General features: G+C 39.7%; 1 long non-coding RNA gene across 1 annotated transcript; it reads left to right on the plus strand.

The window, feature by feature from the left end:
* The first annotated feature begins 4,582 nt into the window (after window positions 1–4,582).
* On the plus strand, window positions 4,583–21,015 carry LOC125925328 (uncharacterized). Its single transcript, XR_007458783.1, has 3 exons — window positions 4,583–4,668; window positions 20,626–20,685; window positions 20,788–21,015. It is a non-coding gene; the product is annotated as an uncharacterized LOC125925328 (long non-coding RNA).
* The last annotated feature ends 519 nt before the right edge of the window (window positions 21,016–21,534 follow it).

Consider the following 21,534-nt stretch of genomic DNA (forward strand, 5'->3'; position numbering starts at 1 on the left):
TTAGAACATCTTTACTCAGGTACTGTTTTTCCTTACCGGAATGTTTAAGGGTCGACTTCCCTGGTTGTCACAGAACCCCTTCATCTAAGCATAAACTTTTCTCATTCAATGCGCTTTCCCTGTGGACTGAAGTCTAAGCATGGGGTGCATAAGACGGGGTTTACTTTCTGAAATGCATTGGTCTCACAGGGAACTACCATTCATCTTCCAGAAGAACCAGAGATTCCAACTTTTCCTTTCTATTATAAAACCCTCAAATAAGATCTTTATTCTAAAGAAAATCATTACACTTTTCATATTGTTACCAATAAAAAGGTAAAGCTTACTAATTTTTAATTTCCTTAGCATTTTCTCTCTAAATGAGGAACAGATTGTGGAAGGAAAAAATTTGATAATCGTAGTTGGTTGCTGGCTGCTTTGTTAGCACAATCTATTCCCGAGATTTTATGAGATCTGGCTTACAAAGCACTGGGTGATAAATGATTCAATATTTAACCATGATTTACCTGTACCATGTGGAAGAAAATTATGCTGATGGGGCTGAAATCACAAGAACAGAGATTTTTACATCCCACAGAATGTGTCAACGCGGTGTTGAGTGTGAATCACTCACTCGGGACATAAAGTGTTCTTCTTTTTAGGATCCGGGATTATACCTCAATATAAATGGCTGACGGAAGTAAACAAAACGAGCCCAGTGCACTGCCTGGTGACATGCGGTAATAAAGATCAGCGGTGAGGGATGGAAGGGCTCCCCGGCCATTTCTAGATGTCACAGAAGCAGTTCTTAAACTCCGTGGGTGGTGGAACGCTGGAAAACAGGGACACTAGACCATATGGAGATCGCTACAGCTTCTCGCAAGGAAAGATGAGAAGCAGCTTTGCCTCTTTAAGGGAATGGCGCACTGAGGGACCATGATCCCTGGGTCTCTCCCTGAAGTCTCGCTACCTATATATTTATTTGAAAGTTTACTTCACCTAAACTGATGAGCTCCAATCTGTTACAACCCAGGACATTTCCGCCACAGGCTACGGGATGTACAGACATCGGGATAGCGGTGCCAACGCAGAGCTGAGTCGAATTAGATCACGTGGTCAGCAGGTTACAGGGGTGTTTACAGTCCTGTCCCCCTCCCCCCCCCGGATGCAAAAGAGAGCACACCAGCACAACTAAAAATGGTAAAAGCTTTATATTCAGGATGGGAAGGGTAGTAGATAGTTCATCTCCTGGGGAAAAATTTTGCTTTGCTAGACAATAAACCACACGTGCAGGATGACCTATGGGATGGTCACTGCTGGCCCAAAGCAAATGTTAAATAATTTTATTTTGGCTTGGCTTCTTGGTGAACAGGCAATTTCAGAAGCAGCAGATATCTTGGGAGAGAGGTAACTTGGGGGCAGGGGGGACCATATAACAGGAAGGGGTGCAGGTAAAAAAAAGGATGATGCTGGAGAAGAAGCTGGGAAGCTGGAAGGAAGGTCCAGGGGTCCACTTCCTACTCTCATTATATTAATCCTCAGACCTTGGAAAGTCTGACTGGGCTACTATTCCGACTTAAGGCCAAGCTACTATCCTGTGTCTTATTAACCTGATGCATCTGTGGCCAAAAGCACAATCTGGCTTTGCTCTATCCCTTTTCTATAAATCCCCATCAAGTTAACCAGATTTGTAGTCACAGCCAATAAATATACCATACACTGGCCTTTCTCAAGGCCCAAGGCATTTTACTTGTGTCCAGGCCAAGAATTAAAATGAGATTTCAAGCCCCTTAAACTGATTCTGGGTCTTGCAGTTAGGCTGACAAATGACATTATTCTTGTCGAATCCAGCAGGTGCCAAAGTCCTTATCCTCAAAATCTGATGGCTTTGGATGTAGATCAAGGGCCGAGTTTCCTAAAGGTGATGTGACTGATACCACCCAAAATCTCCCATTGCCATTGTCTTAGACTTATTTGGGGCAATTTTCCCTAAACTTTGTGAGGTGTCAGACAGCTTGAAAATCATAGTGCTCTTTGCATAACACTATGAAATATGGATGTATTTAATTCCAGCATTTGAACTGGGGACAATTTTACTGGCAGAAAATGACTATATTATAGGTATGCAACATAAAATGTCGATGCAAAAAACAGGCTCTTGAGGGAGGCACGATCTGTTGTTTCTGAGTCTTGCCATTAATATTCATTTGTTGCTTGTTCATTTGTTTTGTTGTCTGCCTCACCGACAAGCAGTGGAAACCACCAAAGATTTAAGAAAAATTTATGGGAAGAAAATTTAAAATGGAAAACATTCTATCCATTAAGCTATTGTTTCTTCAAAACGGGCAACACTGACATTATTCAATTTCCGCGGTGAAAAATCTTGGATCAGCACGTGGGACATTGATAATCTTTGAGGAAAAGGTTTGAAAAGTACAGACGGGAATCGGCACCATATAGGTTAAAAACGTGAAACTCAGGATCAGACACACCCAGACTTGAGCCCTCCATCTATCAGTTACCAGCTCTGTGATTGTGGGCATGCCATTTAACCTTTCTTTGCTATAATATTCTCCTCTGTAGAATGGTTATAATTGTTAATATCTGAGAATTATGTGAGTAAGGTGGTATATCATTAAGGATGCTTTCATTAGAAGCAAATAAATTTGGCGTAAATTCAGGAAAAGTAATTTATTGCACGGGGTGCCTGGGTGGCTCAGTCGGTTAAGCGTCCAACTTCAGCTCAGGTCATGATCTCACACTCTGTGAGTTCGAGCCCCACGTTGGGCTCTGTGCTGACAGCTCAGAGCCTGGAGCTTGCCTTGGATTCTGTGTCTCCCTCTTTCTCTGACCCTGCCCTGTTCATGCTCTGTCTCTCTCTGTCTCAAAAATAAATAAAAACGTTAAAAAAAAAAACTTAAAAAAAAAAGTAATTTATTGCAAGGCTATTGGGACTTTACAATGTCCACAAGAGCCTGAAGAATCAGGCGGTGGCAATGGGGATGAACCAAAGGAGCTCTGGAGGCAGAGGTTGAAAATCTAGCAATAATTTTGTAACAGAAACTAGTCTGAGCATGCTCAATCGAGTGGAACTGACCCAACACGGTCAGTCTCTGACTTTCTGATCCTATTTGAAATATCAGAGAGAAAACATCTAATTGTTCCAGACTGGGTCACTGAGGCCACTTCTTGTTCAGGAGTAAGGGGCATCACTGATTGCAATTTCTCTAACGGATAATATTTCGTGAGATAAAGGCGTTCCAATGAACTGAAATAGGATACTATTAGAAAGGAGGAAATGAATGCCAGAGAGCCTAAAACAAAAATGCCTTCATTTTGCCCCAGCTTTATTGAGGTATGATTGACAAATAACATTGTAATATATTTAAAGTATATAATGTGATGATACGATATACATATACATTGTAAAAGAATTCCCATAGTTGAGTTGATTAACACCTCTATTACATATTTATCTTTTTATCCCTTTTTTGGTGAAAACACTGAAGTTCTACTCTCTTCACAATTTTAATTATACAACATAGTGTTATCAATTATAGTCACCATAAAACAAAAGTGTCTTTTATAGATGAAGTTTGGAGAGTGCCTGATACCTAATAGCTACTCAGCGTATGCCATTTAATCTCACTTTTCTCGGGGCGCCTGGGTGGCGCAGTCGGTTAAGCGTCCGACTTCAGCCAGGTCACGATCTCGCGGTCCGTGAGTTCGAGCCCCGCGTCGGGCTCTGGGCCGATGGCTCGGAGCCTGGAGCTTGTTTCCGATTCTGTGTCTCCCTCTCTCTCTGCCCCTCCCCAGTTCATGCTCTGTCTCTCTCTGTCCCAAAAATAAAATAAAAAACGTTGAAAAAAAAAAATTAAAAAAAAAAAAAATCTCACTTTTCTCGTCTCGTTTAAGGCAATCAGATGGTTCACACTAGGCGGAGCTGACTTGGGGTTCTCGCTATTACTCGGTACTATTTTGATATTAGCCCAATAATTTTTAAGAGTGTGAGAATCCTAGATCTCTGTGGTTTTCCATCTCCCTGGAATGAGCCATGTTTTGCTCACAAAAGGGCTTCAAGAGGAGTCCAAGAGTTTCTAAAGATGCAGTTTCTCAGATCTGGGGCCCATAGAGGTAGCTAAAACCGAGTAACTCTGTCTAATTCACTATCTTCGTGATATTTAAGGACTTGTGGTCACATACATCATTGTTCCCAAGACGTACTTGAAGATCTACGTTTGGGCTCATTATGAAAGAAAATCAGTTCTATGATCACCCTTCTGGTCTGTAAATTGTGCATCTCTGGTAGATCTTTTCAGAATGAACGTGGTCAAAAAGACTTGTCCCCTTTTTTATCTCTGCTGATTACAAACTAAATCTACAAATGTCCCAGAGAGTTTGGCAAATCTAAACCATCAGCATATGGTAACTTCATTGTTTCTCCTGGGGTGACTGGGAACATTTGTTTGGAGGCATATTTTCACTGCCGACTAGACTCTAAAAGCTACCTTTTATTCTTCCCTCACTTCTTGCTCAGCCTGGTTATTTTATTTGCTAAATTACAGTCTAATTTTATTCTTATATATGTTTGCAATTTCAGGAGAACCTCCTAACTAGGATCTTTTGAAACGCCAACAACTTGCTTTCGACGTTTTAAAACAGACTCATTTCCTCCCAGTTATAATCCAGGTAACAATGTGGGATGACACTCTTTGTACCGGACTATACTTCCCCATTTTACCCTTGTGACCAAATTCACCACATCGCCTCTGGAGTCCTTCATTAAATTATCAGGACTCTACTGCATTTGGGATTGATTTGATGGGGGACTTGGGGGCCATCAGAGCCACAGGGTTGCATCACCAGCTTTCTTTTCCTTTTTTCCTTCTTAAGTCAAAAAATGACTTTGGTTTGTCACAGCCTGACTCATCTATTCAGAAGTTTCTTCCATTAACTCTTTTAATAGTCTCTCTTCCAAGGCTCTGACGAGATTAAAGTTATTTTCCCCCTAGAGGCGGGAAGAGCTCCTGCCTTCCACCATAATTCACTGTCTCCAGCTAATGGGCAGGGGAAGGAGGGGTGGAGGTTATTGCCAGACTAGGCCAAGCTTTGTAATGACTGTGGGGTTATTGAAAAGGTGGAACAGTGAGCGTTCTCTTTTCTCCTTAGGTCTTTGTGAGAATGCTGTTTTTGTCCTGTCTTTCACTCTAGTCTATATAAGGGGTGTTGGGAGACATCCCGTCCTTTCCTATTCACCCCCATACTTCTGGTTTGGCCTTAAACTGCCTTCATTAGTGATTCATTCTTTCAACTTACGGTTCTAGATGTTCTAAAAGTTTTTAGTAGAATACCATATTGAGTTTTATATGTCATTAACATCTCATAAGAAATTTATTTCACACTTAGTGGATAATCGAATTCGAGCCAGAAAGATGAAAAGAGTCAGGGTAGCCTGTGTCCCTGGGTTAGCGGGAAAATGTGTGTCAGAAATTCCCAGAAGTTGAAAGCATCACTAAGAAAGCTTTTGCCAAACTTGATGATGTTTAACCCAGAGCTGGCTGATGTCTATCCCCCATACTCAAATATTGTCTGGATTCCTAAAGGACATGGGCACCTATTTTCTATTTCTCAGAATTAAATATTTGCCAACCACTCTCAGAAAAGTGTGTCCCATTCCTTTTTAAAACGTACCTGTACACCCTCTCTGATCCTTTTCCCTGGCACAAGTAGGGGGGAGATTACAAGGAAGATTTCCAAAGGAAAAGTGACAGGCACTCCCAGGCCACAGATAACATCAGAAGTGTGAGGGAATTAAAAACCTTGGGAGGTGACTTATGTTTCCAGCTATGTTTTAATCCTTAGTCCTGGATTTGTCCTCCTTGGTATAAACAAACAAACAAAACCAAAAAAACTAGAAAAATTGGAAAAAAAATATAAGAAGCCAGTGTTTTCAGACACAGATAAAAAGCAGCACCGGACCATGATCCCTGAGGGAGGGAAACAAACAGGTGAGTCCTACCTTTGCCTTGGCTTTCTGCTTGGAAGCAATTTTTTTGAGCACAGTGTGCGGTTGGGAACACAAGCAAAGCACAATTGTCTGGCTGAGTTGAAGATACAGTAATTGCAATTTGGGGAGGATGAGGAGGCTTAAGTCTGCTGAACCGTATTGGCAGGAACTACACAGAGAAAGAACCCTTAAAACCAGCAGGATGGTTCCTCTGAGTTGGTTGTTGAATACTAAATCATATACTTGTTGGGTAAGACCCTGTAAAGGCGGAGCAAAGAACGAATATCGTGAAAACAAAACAAAACAAAACAAATGGGTAGCTACAAGCCGAATGATTCTTAGAGAGCAGACTAGGATATGGTCAAGTCCCAAGCTGTCAGATTAGAGAGAATCCAGAAGCTCAGATATAAACTAGATATACAGGGAATGTTACTCTAAACATGACAAAATTTAAAATTCTTCTTTTGAAAGGATTAAGAGGGTCTCATGTATTTTAACTGCCAACCCAGACAAAACTCAATACTCTTTGAAGGAAGACAACAAAATCAGTATTTGAAAATATAATATTTACAATGCCAAGCACCCAGTAAAAAATAACCAGATATGGAAAAAAAGCCGGGGACCATGGAGAGGGGGAAAGAAAAGTGGGACCCATAATTAAGAGAAAAACCAATCTATAGAAACAGATGCAGAAGTGATAGAAAGAACAGATAAACGGCTATTATAAGCATAAAATCACTATTATATATATATTCAGGGATTTAAAAAAAATAAGAGCATAAAAAGGAGGGAAATGAAAGATGTAAAATTTAATCAAATGAAATTCTAAAGCTGGATAATACAGTATCCAGAATTAAAAATTAACTTAATGGGAGTAACAGCAGCTTATAAACTGCAAGGAAAGAATCAATGAACTTGAGAGTACAACAATAGAAGTTATCCAAGCTAAAGCATAGAAGGCAAAAAGAATGAGAAAGACTAGATGTTTCAGAAAATATCAAATAACCTAATGTATTTAGTTGGAATCTTAGAAGGAAAAGAGAGAAGAAGAAAATATATTTGAATGAATAAGTTCAATTTCCCCCCCACATTTGATAAAAGATATATGCCTCCAGATATAAAAAATCTAACAAAACTCAAGCGGGATAAACAAAGAAACCACACCACAGGGCATTATAATGAAATGACTGAAAACCAATAATAAAGAAAAATCTAAAAAAGCGTCTAAGAGGGAAAAAGATACACAGGGCAAAAAACAAAAAAACAACAAAAAACCCCAAAAAACCCAAAAAACAACAAACAAAAACCTACAGACTTTCCATCAAAATAATATGAGCCAAAAGATAGCGTATACATATTTTTACAGTTCTGAAAGAACAAAACAAAAACAAAGACAAAAAGTCAACTTCTCAGGGGTGCCTGGCTGGGTCAGTTGGTGGAGTATGGGACTCTTAACCTTGGGGTCATGAGTTCAAGCCCCATGTTGGGTGTAGAGCTTACTTTAAAAAATTACACAAAAATATTTTTAAAAAAGTTAACGTCTCAACCTAGAAATCTAAAAGCAATGACTATATCCTTCAAAAATGGTAGTAAAAGTTTAGATCTATACAGAGGACCGAGGAACACTAGAAATGATAAATGGATGAGTAAATATGTTTTTTTTTAAACTTATTTAAGAGATAATTGCCCATTTAAAGCAAAATTAATAATAATGCAAGAGGAGCTTATGACATTTGCAAAAGTAAAAAGACCATAATATATAAGTATAAGACCATAATAGCACAAAAGAGAGATGGGAAGATCTAGGAACTCTGTAATTAACTCCTCATTTTGTTCAAGAAGTAATATGTTAAATGTAGATTGTGTTAAGATAAAGATGTGTAAACCCTATAGCAATGGTTAATTTTTTAAAGATAATAAGCCAACAATAAAATAAAGTGAAATAATAAAACATATCTAAAAAATTCAAAGGAGACAAAAAAAGAGGTAGAAAGATACAGAGAAACATGGAATAAATAGAGAGTAAATAACAATATGACAGACTTAGTCAAACAAATCCACAGGTGTATTGAATAAAATAGTTGAAGTGAAAGACAGCCAGTGTCCTATTGGATGGGAAGGCAGAACCTAACTAGCTCTGGCCTAGAAGAAAGTCTTTTACATATGAAGATGGAGGTAAGATGAAAGGGGAAGGACGGGAAAAGTATACCAAGGAAACCAGAATCACAGGAAACTGCAGTGACTATATGAAGAAAAGTCGATTTGAGGACAAGAAATGTTTTTGTAGACAAAAGAAGACATTTTGCAATGATAAAAGGGTCAGTCCAAGAGGAAAGTGTAATAATCAATCAATCCTAAACGTGATTGGAAAACTTGACATTTACTTCGCTATAATTGGAGATTTCTATACACCTCGCTTGGCAATTGAAAAGAAAAATCAAGTGGACCAAGTGAAAAGAAAATCAGGGTAATACGTATAGAGAAGATTCGAACATCATTGTCAACTACTTTAATTTCATTGACACTTATGTATACAAAAATGAAAGCATATATATCTTTTAAAGTGCACATAAATGTTCACCAAAATAGACCATATGCAAGACAAAAACGAGTCTTAGTAAATTTAGATGAATTGGAGTCATTCAGGGTATATTCTTGGACTACAATATAACTAAATTGGAAATAAATGAAAAGTATACTTCTAGAAAATCACTTAATCTTTGGAAAATTAACAACAGACCCCTAAATACTTTATGTGTCAAAGAAGAAATCTCGGGGGCAATTGGAAAATATTTTGAACTTGATAATAATAAAGTCATAATATGTTACGATTTGTGAGAACACCTGAAAGAGTGCTTAAAGAGAAAATGTAGATGTTTACATTAGAAAAGAGGTGCCGAAAATCAAGGATCTCCTGTAAAAGCCAAAAAACAAGAACAAATTATCTCAAAGTCAGTAGAAGAAAGAAAATAAAAATAGTAGTTGAAATAAATGAAATAGAGAATAAAAAATAGAAGACAATCAGTAAAGCCAAAAGCTGATTCTTTGAGAAGTTAAAATTATTAAATATCTTGCTAGAACGACCGAGAAAAAAAAAAATGAAAAGGAAAATTACCAATATTGGAAATGAATGAGGAAATATCACTATAGACTCTCCAAACACTAAAAAGGTAATCAGGTATAACTTTTTTCACTTAATCAATTTTGAGCATTTTCCCATGGGGGGAAAAATCAGAAAATATTAGAACTTTACGGCAACATATTAAACAAGTTAGATGAAATGGAAAAAATTCCTTTAAAGAATGATATTACCAAAAATGATACAAGAAGAAACAGAATACCTGAAAAGCCTTCCATCTATTAGATATATTAAATTCATAATTTAAAATTTTTCTACAGGGAATACTCCAGACCCAAATTATTGAATTATATCAAATATCTGAGGCAGAAATAATACCAATCCAACACAAATTAACTCAGAAACTGCTTCCAAACTCAAATATGAGACCAATATTATTCTTATAGCGAAGTCAAACAAAGACATCTCCCAAGAGAAAACTACAGACCAATATTCCTTCTAAACATGGATGTAAATATTCTTAACAAAATAGTAGCAGACTGAGTCCACAATATATAAAAAGGATTATAAACTGAGAGATGAGATTTATGCCAGGAATGTAAGGTTGAATTAGCTGAGAAAAATTTAAAAGAACCTAATAGATGAAGAGACATATCATATTTATGGACTAGAACACTCATAATTGTTCACATGTCAATCTCCCCAAATTGATCTATAAAATCATATCAATTTTATTCAACATTTCCACCAGGCCTTTTAAATAGCAATTTATAAGCTGATTCTGGTATTTAGATGGGTATAAAAAAATCCTAGATTATTCAAACCATTTTTTAAAAAGAATAAAGTTTTAGGACTCACAGTATATGATTTTAAAACTCATTGTAAAGCTGTAGCTATTGAGACAGAGTGATATTGATGGAAGTATAGAGACACAGACCAATAAAACAGAATAGAGAATCTAGAAATAGGCCTAAAAATAATCAATTTATTTTTGACCAATTGCCAAGACATGTCAATAGGGAAAGAATAATGCTTTCAATAAATGGTGCTGGCACAGTTAGATATCTCTAAAGAAAACAAACAAACAGCAATAGTGAATCACAGCCCTTACTTTACAAGATACACAAAACCAAACATAATCAAAATGGGTTATAGACCTAAATATAAGTACTAAAACTATAAAACTTCTAGGAAAAATGCATAGGAAAAATACTTGTAATTTGGGATAGGCAAACATTTTTTAGACAAAGCACAAAAATCCTGTAATTTGGACTTTGCCAGAATTTAAATTTCCGTTCTTCGAAAGACACCATTGAAAAGATTTTTTAAAAGACAAAGTTTACAAGGGGAAAATATATTTATAGCACGTACCTTGGACAAAGGACTTGTATCCAGAATAAAGAACTCTTACAACTTAGAAAAAACAAAACAAAACCACAATTAAAAAGAAAAGGCGAAATATTTGAACGAACACTTCACAAAGCAAGATATAATCATGGCCAATAGGCACATTAAAAGATGCTTGGTTGGGGCGCCTGGGTGGCGCAGTCGGTTAAGCGTCCGACTTCAGCCAGGTCACGATCTCGCGGTCCGTGAGTTCGAGCCCCGCGTCGGGCTCGGGGCTGATGGCTCGGAGCCTGGAGCCTGTTTCCGATTCTGTGTCTCCCTCTCTCTCTGCCCCTCCCCCGTTCATGCTCTGTCTCTCTCTGTCCCAAAAATAAATAAAAAACGTTAGAAAAAAAAAAAAATTAAAAAAAAAAAAAAGATGCTTGGCATCATTTGACATCAGGAAAATGCAAATTTAAACAATGCTACAACTTTCTACAACTTATATCTACTAAAGTTAAGAAGATAAAGCTAAAGCTTTACGCTGAACAAGAGAAGCTACATACAAAAGAATAAATACCACGTGATTCAGTTTAGATAAGATTCTGAAACAAGGAAAATGCATCTATAGCAACAGAAAACAAATCAGTGGTTTTCTGGATCATGAATGAGGGAGAATTGATTAAAAACAAAACAAAAAAAAAAAAAAAGGGAGGGGGGTCCCAGGGAAATTTTGAGGGATTATGGAAATATGATCTATCTTGACGGGCATGGTGATTACACAGGTCTCTATTTGTTAAAACTCAGTGAATTGTACACTTTAAATCTATGCATTTCATTACTGATAAGTGGTATCTCATTAAGTTCTATTTCAAAGTTAATAAGAAAAAGTGAAGAGTGGGAAGGGCTTTAAAATTCTCAAATTTAGGCATGTCCTTAATTTGTTGGTCTCATAGCATAGCAAGAGTATAAACAGGGATTCCTGTATGTCTGAAGATTTAGGAAGTATCATACTGAGATAAAAAGTCTCACATAAAATATATTCTTGACCTCTTACCCTCACACAAATACCTGAATTATGACCTGGAAGCCAGATTTGAGCTTAGGATTCTGGGACTCCCATGACCTAGAGCACTGTCATATATATAGACTGTTAGCTTTTCATCCACCCCAATTTTCTTTCTATCTATCTATGCTTCACATAACGCACATGGACATCTCAACTTCTATGTGCAAATTCTGCCCACCTGGCCCACAAAGCACTGCCTATTGGCCATTCCTGTGGGGTTGCACACTGAGAGTGTAGTTCACTCTTGCAAAGACAGACCCAGGAGGAGGTACATACAGGCCCTGGAGAGTGGCTTGGGGTCATGTGAGTGGGAAATTACAGTCTCACAACCTGATCTAGAGAGGGACATGGGATCTAGGTAAGCACCAGTCGTGGTTCCAAGGACTACTTGCCTGATGGGGAGATTGTAGCTGGATGACAAGCAGAAAAGGGCCTCTAATACAGGATTCCAGCCAGGGTCTGGAACTCTCTCTCCCTGGTCTGAGAGCTGCATTGACCAAAGGGCAGGCATCTCAAATACTTTTGCCAGGAAGCTATCATGAGAGGACTCTCAGAGGAATAATTCTTCCTTTCAATCCTTTTATCTTCTCCCCTTCCTTCCTTCCTTCCTTCCTTCCTTCCTTCCCTCTTTCCTTTTTTAAGGACTCACAGTATATGGTCTTAAAACTCACTGTAAAGCTGTAGCTATTGAGACAGAGTGATATTGATGGAAGTATAGAGACGCAGGCCAATAAAATAGAACACGGAATCTAGAAGCAGGTCTAAAAATCAATAATCAATTTATTTTTAACCAAGTTGCCAAGACATATCCATTCCTTCCTTCCCTCCTTTGTTCCTTTTTTCCTTCCTTCTTCCTTTCTTCTAAGTATGCATTGATACAAATCAATTTGGCATAAGCCTTTGTAGTTGAGCAAAGCAATGTAACCCATGGTACCTATTCTTGAAGGAATTTACAAACCAGTTGGAGAAATAAGATAGAAACATGTGGAAAACAATTCAACCAAGGCATGTTATGATGCAATGCATTATTGGCTGTAAGATCCTTGGAAAGGGGGTTCAGTGTGCATTAGCATAGTTAGAAAGTCCCTGATATTCAAGTCAATCAATAACTCGACTTGGGAAAGCTAAGTAAAGATTAAGGAACTGGGGACAAGAGGTATTCTCAGGACTAAATGGCATTAGCAAAGACGTGACTATGGGAATACACATGGCAGGTTTTAGGAAAGAATAAATCAGTCCAGCTATAGATGAATATGCAATAAAGAAAAAGCCTCGGTTTTAAAGCTAGAAACTTGAACATACATTTGGAAAGCTAGGTCGGGGATGGATTAGAGGGAACAGAGCTCTATAGAAAGTATGTAGTCACTAACAATGAAAATATCTGGTATACTCGAAAGCTTACAAAACTTGTTCTCATGCATTATCTAAGCTGATCTTTACGAACTTTGGAGGATGTTTTGTATGGAGGGAATACAATGTTTCATAGAAGGGAATGACTTGCATATGCTTACAGTGCTAGCCATGGTGGAGCCAGGACTCAAACTCAGGTCTCTGGGCTTGCAGACTTAAATTCTCACCTTGTGGAATATGGCCTCGTAGGTAAAGTATGCCCTAGTTACTCTCACTAATGACAATAGCATCTTCTATAGGGCACTTCACCTGTGTGTTTGAATGAATGAGTTGAAATACAAGAAGGAACTGGAACAAACTGCACAGTAGAATCACCTAGCAGATGGGGCACCTGGGCGTCTCAGTTGGTTAAATGTTTGATTTCTGCTCAGGTCATGATCACGTGGTTCATGAGTACAAGCCCCACATTGGGCTCTCTGCTGTGAGCCCAGAGCCCTCTTTGGATCCTCTGTCCCCCTCCCCCTCTGCTCCTTCCTTCCCCCCCCACCTCTCTCTCTCTCTCTCTCTCTCTTTCTCTCTCTCTCTGTCTCTCAAAGTAAATTATAAACTTAAAAAAAAAAAAAGAATTACCTAGTGGAGTATCTAAACATACTAATGCCTAGGATCCATACCAGAGATTTCTTATTTGTGTTGGGTTTTTCCACCCATGGCAAAGGTTACCATCTAGGCCTCCCATAGACCTTCCCCAGCCAAAGTCATATCACCACATAAATGTGTTTGGGACGAGGGTCACACGCTTTCTTTAAATGGAGCTATGGGCAACTCAATTCTTTTAGGACAGAAGGCGATCCTACATAATTTCAATAAATTAAACAAAAATGAACACGGCTTCCGGAGCTAACAGGGGCAGATTTGGGGCTGAGTGAGCCTGTGACAGGTCTGGAAAATGTAAGAGGGATGACTTCTTTTTCCTCTTGCCTTTGTAATATTTCCAATAACTGTGCCATTAAACTCCTTAGATAACATTAAAAATTATTTAACAGAGAGCCTTCACGAACAATGAAGTGAGAGCCTCCTGTCTGGACCATCCACACGGTATGCATACCAAACAGGCGCGCTGGTGTTCATCCCAGGATCTCTGCCTGGTACACAGGGAGAGAAAGCAGGAGAGCAAGGAACTGAAGCAGAGGGAGAGAACGGGTGTGAATTTCTAGATAACAATGCAGATGAACTAGTTTTCCTTAAGCCCCTCCAACTTCATTCTCTGAACATTCGTGCCCTTGTGTGGTTCCTATAGGTTTGGAAACAGAGTGCAAAGGCCTGACAGTAACAGCTGTTAAAGACTCCCTGCAGATGAAAATGAAAGCCAAACTAGCATGCACATGTGAAAGGGATTATCAACCAAATGTGTTGATTTTATCCCTGGGTCTTTGCAGCAAAAAATGTATGTCTCCTGAATAATAATGATGTCTTGCACTCCCATCATGCCTTCCTTTCCAGGACTCTGAAGGATTCTATTTTGTCATTTGTCCACTTATGGGGAAGGAGGGAAGAGAGACTGTAAATGTTTCCTAGGGTGACCAACCACCTCGGTGTGACGGGTTTCAGTACTGAGAGTCAGCCTCATGGCATCCCCAGGAAGCCCTCAGTCAAGGGCAAATCGGGACAGGGACCGTTGGTCAACGGAATTTCTCCCAATGTTTCATGTGAGATTTCTGAGTTCTGTGGTGACACAGTTCCCTGCACTAGGGGTAAGAGGACCTGCTATTGTTTTTTAAATGTATAGACACAAATATTGTATACTTGTTAAAGAAAAATTAAGACGTGTGTGTGTGTGTGTGTGTGTGCACGCACGTATGTGGAAAGAGAGGAAGGCATAGACATATATATGCATGTATTATATATACACATATATATATTTGTATTTATGGAATTGTATATTTGTGTGTATATATATATATATATATACACACAAATGCCCTCCCACATACTGCTTTGTTACCTGTTTTTCATTCTTCATGTACCTTAGCATGAATATCTTTTCAAGACTATATTGTATCTAGAGCTGTAATTATTATTTTTTAAATTTTTTTTAATGTTTATTTATTTTTGAGACAGAGAGAGACACAGCATGAGCAGGGAAGGGGCAGAGAGAGAGGGAGACACAGAATCTGAAGCAATTCTGAATTCTGAAGCAATATGCATATTGTTGCTTTTAAAAATGGGCCTGCAAATAACACCATTATCATATATAATTGAAGATCTTCTGATTGCTCCTAGTTCATGTCAATGTCCGCATAGTTTATCTTTCCCAAATCCCAACTATTTTAAAATGAGTTCCCCCGGGGGGCCTGGATAGCTCAGTCAGTCAGCATCCGACTCTTGATTGAGGTTCAGATTATGATCTCGTGGTTTCGTGAGTTCAAGCCCTGTGTCGGGCTCTGTGCTGACAGCGTGGAGCCTGCTTGGGATTCTCTCTCTCCCTCTCTCTCTGCCCCTCCCCTACTTGTGCTATCTCTATCAAAATAAATAAACTTAAATAAAATAAAATAAAATAAAATAAAATAAAATAAAATGGGTTTCCCCCGAACAAATCCTGAAACAAGGATTTTGAGGTAGGTGATTTGTTTAGGATGTGATTCTAGGTGGCCCAGTAAGACAGTGAGACCGATCATAGGTGAATGACTGAATGGGTTTCTTGTGTGGGAACTGGGGCTCAGTACAACTCAGGGCCTTCTGAGACGTTGTAAAGCACACTTCAGAACAGGGTGTCAGAGGGGTGGTGAGGTTGGGGAATTTTCCCATTAATTTCCTTCCCTCCGTGATTAGAAGTCACTTTTGGGACATGAACTTTGCACCTCATGTAGGCCAAGGAAACGTCTGTGGTCAGAGAACATCCCCAGGCAGAGATGCGGAAAGCTACGAGCATTTCTGAGAACTGTCTAGGGTGACCTCCAGGGTGGACCAAGGAGGTATAGGAGGGCACCCACAGCATCTGCCCCTCTGCCTCTCAGCCCCTGACTTCGTCTTCTCTGGTGAGATTGTATTACCCCCACCGCAGCATCTGTTGGTAGCAATTTCTATATTACCTCATAACATCCCACCGTCCAGCCCTGTCCTGGCTCTCTCACTCCCTCCGGGCCCCCAACCTAATAATTGTTTTATCACATTGGAAGCCGTCACACGTTGACCCAACCATTCTTTCTCTGTCACACATCCCCTTCAAGGCGTCATCTCCCTCCTTCGCCATCATCGTAATCATACCCTTGGGTATTTCCTCAACTCTCTTGCCTCTCTCTCTTCAAATTGTGCTAGTCTGGAAAAATCCCATTCCTTAGTCAAGTCCAAACGTCTGTCTAATTTATGCGTGTAGCCTCATTGTATTTTATTTAATTAATTAATTAATTAATTTATTTATTTAACATTTATTTATTTTTGAGACAGAGAGACACAGAGCATGAACGGGGGAGGGTCAGAGAGAGGGAGACACAGAATCTGAAACAGGCTCCAGGCTCCGAGCTGTCAGCACAGAGCCCGACGCGGGGCTCGAACTCACGGACCGCGAAATCATGACCTGAGCCGAAGTCGGCCGCTTAACCGACTGAGCCACCCAAGTGCCCCATCCTCATTGTATTTTAGACATACCACCTTCTCTCTCCTTAAGCCTCCAAAATCTACCCCACCCTCACACTCAACTGGTTACATTGCTTCTTTGAGGAACTGAATCACTCAGAAGAGAAGTTTCCACAGTGCAGCCATATCTCCCTTTTGCATCTGTACCCTCCTGTTACTTTTTGCCTGAATATTCACCTCAGGGTCATATCTCAACGGCTGAGTTTTGTGCTGGGGGCTGTCCCCTCTTGCTTCCCTGAGGACAGAACTAATTCTTTGCTCTTTCCCCTACATCATCTGTTTTTCCCTAGGCCACTTTCATCGAGACACAAACATGGTAAGTATTCCTCCTGTGCTAGAGATATTTTCTCGAGATCACACCCCCCTCAAACTTTTGCCTCTTTGTTTTTGCTCCCCTTTATAGCAAAACACCTCAAAATAGTCTTTTATACTTATCGTCCGCCATTTTCCTCATCTTATCTCCTAAATCAATGTCAATCAAGTTTCCATCACCACCACTGCAACAATAAACCACTTGTAAATGCCAATATTGATAAATCCACATTAATAAACCCAATGGCTGGTTCTCGTCCCTCATCTTACTCGTAGCTGCATGGAGCTCAAGCTGATCCCTTTCTTTCCCTTGCTATATGTTCCCCACTAGACAGTATTATTTTTGGTAATCATTTTAACTCACTGATGCCTTCTTCTCAATCTCCCTCTTCACCTCTGGAAACTCTAAGATTGGAAATGTCTGGGCTGAATTCAACACCATTATTAGTCTCTGTTTATATCTGATTCCAATGTCTATATGCTCTTTATCTACTCTCGTGTCTTTAATCAAGCTCCCAGCTTTAATTACCACCTGTCTGCTGGGAAGTCCAAATTTATATCTGTAGTCTAAACTTCTCCCTGATCTCTAGAATAATATACCCAACTCCTGTTCAACAGCTCTATGCGGAGGTCCAAAAGACATATCAAATCTCAGATGCATAAACCCAAAACACATGATCTTCTCACTCAAGCCTGCTCCTTCCTTTCAATCTCTCCGTCTCAGTAAACAGAAACTCCATCCTTCCAACTGTTCATTCCAAAACCTTGTAGCTATCTGTATGCCTATGCTTTTGTCACATATTATCTCAAATCCGTCAGCAAATCTTCTAAGCTCCCACACTCAAACTACAACTGAAGTCAACAACCAGGCTGGTCTACAGAACAGAAATCGCTGTTATTTCTCGCCTGGATTACCGTGATAGCCTCCTAAGTGGTCTTCTGCTGCTGGCCTTTCCTCTGTGAAGTTTAATCTCACCTCCAAAGTGATTCTTCCAAGAATTGAATTATATTGGTTATTCTTTGTTTAAGATCCACTAATAACTTCAGAACCCACTCAGTAAAAGCCTATAAGCCTTGGCATGGTCAGACCCCACAGTATCTCCATGGCCTCATCATTTCCTCCTCTCTCCCCCGTTTCCACTTTACTCCAATCCCGACGACCTCCTCATTATTCTTCAGTTGGGTCAGACAGACTACCACCCCGGTATCTTTGTCCTTGCTGGCATCTCTGTAGCATACCCCCTCTTCTATTGAAGTTACTCAAATTTCACTTCTCAGGTGTTTGCTGACCACCATATTTAATACCGTAGCCACCACATTCCCACAGCCCCCCACTCGCTATGCCTTTCCAAACTGTATTGTTACCATAACAGTCATCAACACGTGGCGTGATGTTTTTAAAGCACATTCATCTATTGGTTATATCTTTTTGTCCTAGAATGCAAGCTTCATAAGAGCAAGGATTCTATCTTTGGTTCTCTGTTCCTAGAAAAGTGCCTAGCATGTGGCTGGTGTTTAACTGATATTTGTTGAAGAAGTGATTAAATGAGAACCTGGTTTGGTCTCCCAAACAGGTTTTTCCATTTATTAGCTGCGTGACCTTAGGCAAGTCTCTGGAACATCCCAGCTATATTTCCTCAGCCATACAGTCGTATAGCAAAACCTAATTTATGGTACTGTTGTAAGGAGTCATGTTTGCAAAATATCTTATTGTAACACTTGGCATGAAATACACATTCAATAAATATCCACGGAGTCTATTTTCCCTAAACAGAGACTACAAAAATTTCTTACAAATTACAGAATTTATTTCTTCCGTCTTTCCTACCCTACCACCTGCCCTCAGGTATTTTCACCTCTGCTTTTATTTTCCATGCATTTTGCGAAGCAAATAGCAATTGTTCACCTTGGGCCGCTCAATTGACAACGTGGGTGTTACCAGTGCCTGGTGTCAAATAATCAGACCTTCCTTCCTTCCTTCGTTCCGTGTCTTTATTGTCGACCTAAAAGACCATGTGTAGGAGATTTAATAGACTTGGAAGAAACTGTCCCATGAGCTTAAAATTTAATTATGAAGCTAAAATGTCACCCTTCCAACAGTTGGATATGAAGCAAAATGACTCAGATCTAGTTATTAGATGTATGCAGGAATGAATGTTTTGATGGTTACAAATGTAGAGAAAGCTCTCTTGAGAGAGGTAATATTTGATCTTAATCCTGAAGGATGGATAGGTATGTCGCTCACAGTAATTAGTGTCAACGACAGCAACAAACCCCAAAAGAAGAGGCGCTCAACATAATAAGTGTTTATTGGTTGCTTGTGTCACACTTTGATGTGAATGGAGGGGCTCTTCTCGGTCAGTGCTCTCTCAAACGACAACGCACATGATCTTCTAGATATGCCCTTTGCACTGTCTTCTAAGACCGCCAAGGGCACCCTTTATCTCTGCTAGCCCCTCAATAAAACAGTTTATAGGGTTAAATACAGAGTCTTGATTCAGTGTGACCTGAAGAGAGTGCTACTCTGATTTGGAGCTGCCAGTGAATGGTTTTAGGTTTCACAAAGGCTTGAAAGCAAGAGAGTATTGTGGCCAGTGCCCCAGAGAGGGTGTGTGGGTCTCAGGGTGTGGGATCGGAGAAAAATGGTGGACCATTCTCAACATTTTATACCAGAGGACAAACGAGAAGGCACTTGAGACTGGCATGGAAATGTATGGGTCTGTTGAAGAGACAGAAACACCTATAAATCAGGCAAACAGGTGTGCATGGGATTACAGGTTCATTAATGAAGCGATGGACCTTTGAGAGAGAGAGAGATTGCATTTCAGAAATTGTCATAAAGTGGTTTGTTTATGATGAGGCTTGTGACCTTGGAGGCTGCACGATGGCACCCTGCATCTCTTGTGAAGATTACAGTGTAATTATTACTCTAATGGGCTGCAAGCGAAGACTTTAACTAGAAAGTTCCTATTTTCTCTCTCAGAAGGGTATGAGCGGGTGAGATATTGGGACTAACTCAAAGGTAAGGTATTGCTTAAAACCATTTCAGCAAAGAAAAGAGAAGAAAAATGAAATTTCTAGGGAAATTCATTTAAAGTTTCATTTAAAGTTTATTTATTTTTTTGGTGGGGGGACACCTGGGTGGCTCAGTTGGTTGATATCTGACTCTTGGTTTCAGCTCAGGTCATGATCCCAGGGTCGTGTGATTTGAGTCCCATGTCAGGCTCCAAGCTGAGCATAGAGTCTGCTTAAGAGTCTCTTTCTCTTCTTCTGCCCCTCTCCCCCACTCGTATTCTCTCTCTCTATGAAAGAAAGAAAGAAAGAAAGAAAGAAAGAAAGAAAGAAAGGAGAAAGGAAGGAAAGAAAGAAAGAAAAAATAAAGAAGGAAGGAAGGAAAGAAGGAAGGAAGGAAAGAGAAAGAAAGAAAGAAAGAAAGAAAGAAAGAAAGAGAAAGAAAGAAAAAGAAAATAAAAGTTTGGTTTTTTGTTTTTTAAGTAATCTCTACACCCAAAGTGGGGCTAGAACTCATGACCCTGAGATCAAGAGTTACATGTTCCTCCCTGAGCCAGCCAGGTGCCCCAGCCCTTCCATTTAAAGGTGGGTTGCATACCTTCCAAGATAAGCAGTACCTGTTTTTCCTCGATGTGTCTCTCTTTCTCTCTCTTTCCTACCTTTAGCTTTATCTCCAATTCCATTTCTTTCTCTCTGTATTAGTTTTGGTTTTTCTATCTACATGTCTGTCTATGGACCAGCCTTATCGCTCATATCTGGCCATGTGCCTCTGTTCTAAGGGATGATCAACTTTGTCCAGCAGGCCATATAATCCTCCACACTTTTATGAAATAATGACTAAGTGCCTCTCTTTTCCAGTGTTACGCCAGGCCAAAGAAAAAGAAACCCAAACCGAAGCCATTAATTCCAGTCTCTAATGTAAGCAGGATGTTTTCCATAAAACAAACAATTATCCAAGATGGGGACTATTCCAGTGGACATAACAGATGGTCTCTAACCAGTTTGTAATTTCTGTAACAGTCTATACCAGACTAGCCGGACCTGGACTTTACTCTTAACTACCTCTGGTTCTGCAACAGAATTCTCCAATGCCTCTTTGATGATCGACTTCAAGGCACTTTTACAGCAGCTGAGAGTTTACTTTACCTCACTCTGGAAGAGGCGCCGTCATCCGCCCGTTTGCTCTTAGTAAGAAAGCCATGCAGAGACATGAAGAAAGGGGTGAGATTATCTTTTTCTTCGTAAGGCTTTGTCCCAGAGAAAATGAGGAATTTTACGAAAAGAACCTAATAATATTTCATATTTATCAAACACCTAATGTGTGCTGAACTGTGCTAAGCATTTTAGAGACACAAACTCATGTAACATGCACAACAACCCTGAGGAGTACTTACTCTTGTCAAGAAACTGAGGCTTAGTGAGGAAAGTAACACACTGGAGTCCCACCATCTGTAAGGAGCGGAACCATGTTTCACGTTGAAGGTTGACTCAAAAGTCCCCGTGATTGTGTGGCTACTGAGGGCCATACATTAAGGCCACATAACTGCTGAGCAGTTCTTAACTAGTAGGCATTTTTTCTGGAAAAAATTTTAAAAGTTTATTTCTTTATTTTGAGAGAGAGAGGGAGAGGGAGTGAGCAGGGGAGGGGCAGAGAGAGAGAGGGAGAGAGAGAGAATCCCAAGGAGGCTTTGCACCGTTAGTGTGGAGCCTGACATGGGGCTGGAACTCGTGAACCCTGAACTCATGACCTGAGCCAAAATCGAGTTG

Source organism: Panthera uncia, chromosome F1 (assembly GCF_023721935.1).
Source record: "Panthera uncia isolate 11264 chromosome F1, Puncia_PCG_1.0, whole genome shotgun sequence".
Lineage (NCBI taxonomy): Eukaryota > Metazoa > Chordata > Mammalia > Carnivora > Felidae > Panthera > Panthera uncia.